Source organism: Physcomitrium patens, chromosome 18 (assembly GCF_059467195.1).
Source record: "Physcomitrium patens ecotype Gransden chromosome 18, ASM5946719v1, whole genome shotgun sequence".
Taxonomy (NCBI): Eukaryota; Viridiplantae; Streptophyta; class Bryopsida; order Funariales; family Funariaceae; genus Physcomitrium; species Physcomitrium patens.
The window spans coordinates 5524809-5532454 of NC_143427.1; the positions used below are offsets into that span (position 1 = coordinate 5524809).

The window sequence follows — 7646 nt, forward strand, 5'->3', positions numbered from 1 at the left end:
AAACAGATTTATTAATTTTAGTTTTTTAGGTTTGTAATATAAATTTCCAACTTTTAGCATGATTTTTAAATATGAATATATGTATGCGTATATATATATATATATATAATTTAGTTTTTTTATTATACAATTTATGATATTTTTTAATAGCTCTATATGCAAAATTTTCATAATGTCAATATATAAGAAAGATATGTTTTTTTTAAATCTCAACATGATTACACATATATCCTTTATAATTTTTATAACTAATAATTGGTGTTAAGTACAATGATACTATATTTACTTGCCAATTTTTTGTATAGATTAGACTATGATATGATGAAATTGCTATTAAATTTACTTGATTATATTAAAAAATTAATTAAAAATTAGAAGATTTTAATATTATTAAAATTAAAAATTAATTATTTTAATTCTATTTTTAAAATTATGTAATTGCACTTCAAAACTTCAACAATTATGAAAAAATATAATGTGCCTTGAAAATATACAATTGAAAATGAAAATCATAATATTTGATATTCAACAAATTAAGTTTCTTACAACATAAGAAAAGACTTAACATTGGCAAGAAGGTTACTATTTGTAAGATGGAAACTCTAAACATGATAAATAAATGTAAACATAAAAGAAGATAATATACTAAGAAATAAATTTAATCACCTACAATAAATAATAATAATAATGATAATAAAAGTTGCAGTTGGATTCTTGTGCAGCATCTTCTTCTAAAGATCATGTATTATAATTTAAGGAATTTTCTATATTTTATGGTATGAATTTGACCTTGGACCTCGGCAACAAGTATCACCAGTGCTTTGCCAGAGTTCATTGGTACCTGCTTCGCGGAGTTTGTTGCTGCGAGTGTCCTTGTGGTTCTAGGTACGCTTCTTCACTTCTTCACTCCAGTCTCACATGGACAATCCACGGAGGCTCAAGTTGTCGTTCGGATCTTCATGTAGGGGTGCAGATTGAGGTCAGAGACACAACGGAACAAATCATTGATTCATATCAAGACTACGTTACAGTTACCCACATAAAGAATTTTCGTTAACCTTGGTGATGCCAGTCCCTCCCTAATGGCTTCATTCATGATCGGTGTATTTTTCTGGGCCATGGGTTGTCTCGCGCTAGCATCTTGTTTGCTGGTGGTGGTCGATTCTCGGCAGAAGCTGTGGTGAGAGCTTTCTGCTGAGAGTTTCTGATGACTGCAATATTCCCACCTCATACATTAGCATTCATTTCGTGCATTCCAACCCCAATTTACTTAAATTCTAACCTTTAAAAATTAGAGTAACTACCCGCACTTTCATGCATGGGAGACACTACGAGGACAATAAAGAACTTGAGGATATCTGCGCTGATGCTGATAAACCATCCAGGCAACTTTGCGGTCCGTAAGTTGATCACCTGAATGTGTCCCTTGCGTTTTTATTCCCTTGTTGCGTGCTTTGGACTTATCTCTGACACGTCTATGGCGTCGTATGCTGATGTCAATGTAACAGCAGAGTGTTGGAGTTGCCGTTTGTACTTGCCATGCCATATTCCACAGGTTCAACCGATGCAGGATAATCTGTAAGCTCGCAAGAGTCTTGTTCAGCATCACTCTCGTCCGGAAGCTACTGATTTAGGAATATGTATCCTGCTACGGGTTTGGAGAATCATGGTGACCAAGAGGAGAGCTGGGTTTCATAAGCATAACGTTGTCCAACCTTGAGAGTCCCATGGAACAATTCCAAGCCTTGTTTATGCTTGGAATTGGTTTCTTCACAGATTTAGGTTGATTCTTCGTCCACTTCCATCAATTTCGTTACGGATAATAAGTTCCACCTTGTCAAGGCGTTGGTGCTAAAATGCATCGTTCCCTTGAATGAGAAATTTCTCTACCGCTCGAAGTTGGGCTGTTCTCAGATCCTCAACGTTCAAAAACTGTCGAGATCGGGAAGGTCGCTTCATTGCCCCAGCAATGAATATACACATGAAGGCACTGCTGGTGTTCTGTTACGCTACGCAGCATTGTGAATGGATTCCAATTCCTGCGAAGAAAACTGCTGGTTCTGCTACTGCGAATGCCGCCCAGGTGCGTTTATTCCTCAAACCCTTTGCAACAGTGTTCGATGACATACTTGAGACTGTTTTTGAATTCCATACTAATCTGTGATTTACTTATGTTGCATTGAAACAGATTTGATTTGGTGATGCACAAGAACAAACTCCCAAAACTGACGAAGTGAGTGAGTGACAATGAAAAATCTGAGTATTTCACCCATCCTTACAAAAACCTTAATTTCGGTTGATTGCTGTACTACTAATGTTTGTGGTTTCTGCAATGCTGCAAGCTGGATCTGAGGCTTCAACTTCACTTTGATCTGTGCATGCTTAGTAGTTGTTTCTTTTAGTAGATTAATCGAGTATGGAAATGAAGTATAACATAGGCAAACATGTTGCCAACAGTACATGGCTCAATATGTGTGTGCATTAGTGCTTCGTGTGTTGCATGATGTGCTACCACAAGCAGAGGCAAATCAAGAACAGAACAGAAGGTGAAGGCCTTGAAACAAACCCAAGTGCTAATTTAATGGCATGGGCAATGGGCTTATGATTAATTCTATTGACGAAATTACTTTTTCTTCAATTAAGCACTGTGAATTCTAATTTTAATTTTGATGTAATTCAATCAGAGCCTTCATTTCTTTTCCATAAATAAATGAGCAAATAATTTATGGTTTGGTTTGTAGGATTTCAAGTATTCCATTTTAACAAGATAAAAGCAATTATGACTCTGATCTTTGATTTGATTCACTTAATGCTACTCAAAAGAAGTTTATATCATAATCTGTGGTATCATTGTTTAATACAAATCTCTGTAAAATTAAATTTTACTGCGTTTGTGTCCTACTTAAATATCTAACATCATATTATGCCTATTGCTATATACATAATTTTTCTACAATTTTCTTATATTAAATATGATTTGCAATGAACAAGATTATTTTTTAAAAAAAATTGGTTAAAAAATTTAAAACTTGTGTTTTATTGATAATCCTATTTCAAAAAAATTATGACATAAATGTGTTCTTTCCCAAAAAAAATATTTTAAAAACATTTATACTCAAAATTCATATGTGAAACTTTTTATAACATTGGGAGAACTTATGATTACTTAACAATCAAATAGTTCATAGACGACCATACATGTGACACAAAAAAAAATAACATGCTTAAATGCTCAAAAATCCAAGAAGAATGTATTAACTTCCAGAAAATGTATCAGAGTTTTAATAAAATTAAAATGAAATATAATAATAATAATAATAATAATAATAATAATAAATCTCACTAAAAAAGATGGAAAAATTTAAAATTTTGATGTAAACTAAATAGAGTGGAAATCCATATACTATAATTAAATTATGCAATGCTTGAGCCTTATTAAATATGATTTTTGAGATATATATATATATATATATATATATATATGGTGCAAAATCTACTTCTATTGTTAATTATGTTGTTTCCAAAGAACTTTTTTGTATATAATTTCAAACAAGATTTAAGAAACAATAAATAAAAGTATGTTTATAAATATTTATTTGGCTACTATAACTTGTTGCGATTAGAATATATTTTTTTCATTACACAAAATTAATGAATGCTTATGAAATGATTAAAATAGTCTTTATCAAATATTCTTTCATTAAATATGCAAATAATACTATAATTATTTTAAACACTTTTACACAAAGTTTTAAAATAGGAACAACGGTGTGTCTTTATTCACTAATTCCACCTCAATGTGTATAAAGTTTAAGCACGATATACTAGAAAAAGGTAACCTTTTTAATCTTTGCCACTAACACAATACTATCTTTTAACATGTTCATTAAATTTGCAACATGGGATGCACAAATGTGTATTCTATTTTGACTAAAATGTATGATAATAACAAAACATGTTCCATGTCTTAAAACATATATATATATATTTATATTTATATTTATATATACGAATTATTTCTATTTTTAACCTTAAATATTAGTTTGTATTCTCCCTTGATGAAATATCTAGCATGAAATGGATAGTCTACCAAACCTGACTTTTCATTTAACACTAATGCTGTAGAGAAAGTCATAGCTTTTTACATACTAGTGTCAGAAGGATCCAGAAGCTGCACGTTTCATTTACATTGCTTGCATTTCAAGGCAGCTTTGGGCCCATTGTAGGAAGTCATTGTTTGTGGAATACCCCAAAAGCAGGAATGTAATGAAATGTTAGGATTTTTGCTGAATGAATTCAGCATGAGGTGAAGCTTCTTAACTTTACATCTTGATATACCATTCATGACGGTATTCCTTTTTTTGTCTTTTTAAAATAAAAAAATAAAAAAAACTACATTCCTTTTTTTTAAACAGTCAACAGTACAAATATATGAACGTTGTAGTAGATGCCACAGTTTAGAGAATAATGGGTGTAACTATTAGCTTAAGTATGTTCAGTAAAACTCCTTAATTATGAAATCATCAAATATTCAACAGACAAGTTGTACATGGAATTACACTTGAATTGATTCTGGTTGAATTTCGTAAATAATTGCTAAAATTAGCTTTGAGTTGGTAACAACAGACATTACACACACACACACACATATATATATATATATATATATATACACACACTGAAATTGGCATGACTTTTCTTTATTTAAATCACAAGATATATATATATATATATATATATATATATATGATCGTACTAAAAAGAAATTTTAAATATGCTTTAAAAGTACAACATTAAGAATGCCATGGAAAATTCAACACGTACACAACTGAGGATTATGATTCAAATGACCATGTTCAAAATTTTACTCAAATTAATTAATTTAACATGTTTTGGAGCACTGAACAGCGGGTATTAGATTTCGAAGTCTGCATCAATACAAACACTGACATTGTGTACATTTCCAAATAAATTGTCTCAACACTACTTTGATGTTTAGTGTGGAAACGTTCTGACATAAATTCTTAGTGTTTTGATTTGAAAAAACTTTAACCATTTAGTAACAATTAGTTCTCTTCCGTATAGAGATATGCACAATGCCATTGCATCGTATTAATTGTGAATAACTCTTTCACCTCCAGAATGACAATAATTGGTCTAAGCTAACTTTGAGTTCCCAAAGAATAGTTACCACATTTTAAAACTCAACAACCCAAATCCCAAACTTTCTAAATACTTCCTAAAATACTTTCTAAAAAAGCTCTAAAGTGGAATGTATAAGAAAATAATCTATTAATACAAATTGGATTTATGGGGACCAATCCCGCTTTCTCCAAGAAGCTCCCCAAGCAACAGCCTCAGGGAACAATAACTTTAAAGTAAAAGAAAAGAAAAAAAAGCAACAGATGAAACAAGGCAAATGATGGCACTTGAGGAGGCCGACACTGAAACTGTTAAGAAGCAACCTCGAAAAAGCTTTCAGAAGCAACTACCCAGCAGCAGCTTCCTAGAAACTTCTGACCTCGGAGGGACGCAGCTTCAGTGTTGATTTCATGAACCCATTTTTGTGTGTTGGGAATGCCCGAAACAGATTCCGATCTGCTACAGTTTAGTGTCTGCATTGGATGACTTGGTTGTGCGGCATGTGCCATTGTCCTCCACACAACCATGATGCTGCGTCCGAAGCACCTCGAGCATGTCTGCACTTGTGTGTTCATCTGTGGTTTAATCGATGCTCGTCTTTTTTTAGTGATCAATGCTTCAAATTAAAAACGAAACATGTATGATTTTCAATTGCGCTACTGCTGCATTAGCGATGTTCAATGTATCGTTGACATTTCGCTAGAAGCTGCATTGGATACTCCACAGGATCCTATGCTAGATCCCTAAACTCATGACTCTGATATAGAAACAGAAAGTGTCGGAGTTATCATCAGGCGGAGGGAATCTGAAGGGGTGTGCGAGGCGTGAGAGTGTTTCTGCAGAAGGTCTGCTAGGCGAAGGATGCACCTACGGGTTTACTAGCATCGAGCAAAACACCAGAAATTACAAGCAAAGCTAGAAAAAAGCGAAACGAATGGCTGCGAAGGTGGAGAGCTCTGAGGACTAGTCAACGTATATGACAGTGACACACGTTTGACTTCGTGTCGTGGAGTCGTGGTTCGCTACCATCCTCAATTATCGAAGAGGGAAAAAGGCTTGCTCTAGATACAACGTAGGCCCTGAACACAGCTTTCATTAAATGCCTGAAGTTTCACAGTTTTGAGTAATATTTGACCAAGCAAACCACGGTTCACCGGATCCGTCAATTTCGTTCCGAAGTGTGGAGAAGGTTGAAAGGTTGCACATGGAGGCTTTCGATGCTCCCACTGCTGTGTGACAATCAGGAAACTGATTCAAGTCAGAAGATGCACGGTTCGCTACGTCTACGGGAATCAGACAAGTAAAGTAAATTTTCCTTTTGGCTGCGAAAGACACAAACGAGGAGCTGTATTACTTCTAATTAGCTTGCCGATCCGGATCGGTACTAAAAAAATGAAGGGCCACAAATGAGCAGGGAGAATTCGGAATTGGGGCCAAGATTCGTGCCTCGGAGGATGGATGTCATCCATCGTCCCATGTGGACTAGACCCTGGCCACGTCACCCACCTCTTGCCACGGTCCAGCGGGGAGACGTTGCCCAGTCTGACCGGGTCCTGCCAGCGTAGTTGGCGGGAGCTGACGTCAGTAGGCTGTGAGATCCTAGCCCTGGGCAGCAGGCTCAACCAGACATGGGCAGACCATAAGGGCAGATTCTGGCGAGTTTAATTGAGGCTGTTGAAGACCCAAGTATGGTCCAGAAGCTTAATGTTTGTCTTGGATAATTGAAATGTGCTCTTTCTTATTGTTGAGGTTTTGTCATTACTTCTTTCCCTATTTTTTTCCTACGTTTATTTCAGATGATGTATCAGGCGCATTCCAACATATTCTTCATAGTTTCAGTTGTTGTTTAATGGATGGTTGTGCAAAAGGGTTTTGTTTTGTTTTGTTTTTGTATTTTTGTTTCTTTTTTTTTTTTTTTACTCTGAAGATTGGTGTGAACAATATGCAATCCGGACATCAAGCTCGAGTGAGCTTGCACTAACTGCGGACTCTCCTCCGCTTGTACAACAGTATTCTATCCAGCACCAATATCGAGTTTTGAGGGAGATCCAGACGGATTCCCTGCAGGTAGGTCCCGCCACACGGTGACAGCGGACGAAGCAGCAGCTAGGAAAACGCTGAAAAGCCACACCGTCATCGTTTCTAGATTCAGTATATGTGGGTCTCGTCACCAAAACTACTTTTCGAAGACCTACGCGCTGTCCTTCAACCATCGCTTCTCAAGCATTCCTACAAAAACACCTCGTAACCACCTGTCAGCAGAACTTGTCTCCGCAATCGCCTGCCGGATAGTGACAGCCCACCTGGTCTCCAGAGTAGGTTCGGATGTCAATAGCTCATGCTGGAGTCCAACTGGGGCCAATGAGTGATTGCAAACTGTGCAGCTGGTTGGCTACGCTGGCGGGCCGTGTAGGAGTTGGTGCCTGCCGCGAATATTGGTGAAGAGGAAGGAATGTCCGTCGGTTTATAGTTAAGTGACGCGGTAGGTTAGTGTAGTGTGTTCA

At 35.7% G+C, this 7646-nt stretch overlaps 1 long non-coding RNA gene across 1 annotated transcript; it reads left to right on the top strand.

The window, feature by feature from the left end:
• The first annotated feature begins 527 nt into the window (after positions 1–527).
• On the top strand, positions 528–2675 carry LOC112295140 (uncharacterized). The gene is made up of 2 exons (XR_002973557.3): positions 528–2083; positions 2189–2675. It is a non-coding gene; the product is annotated as an uncharacterized LOC112295140 (long non-coding RNA).
• Positions 2676–7646: the final 4971 nt, after the last annotated feature.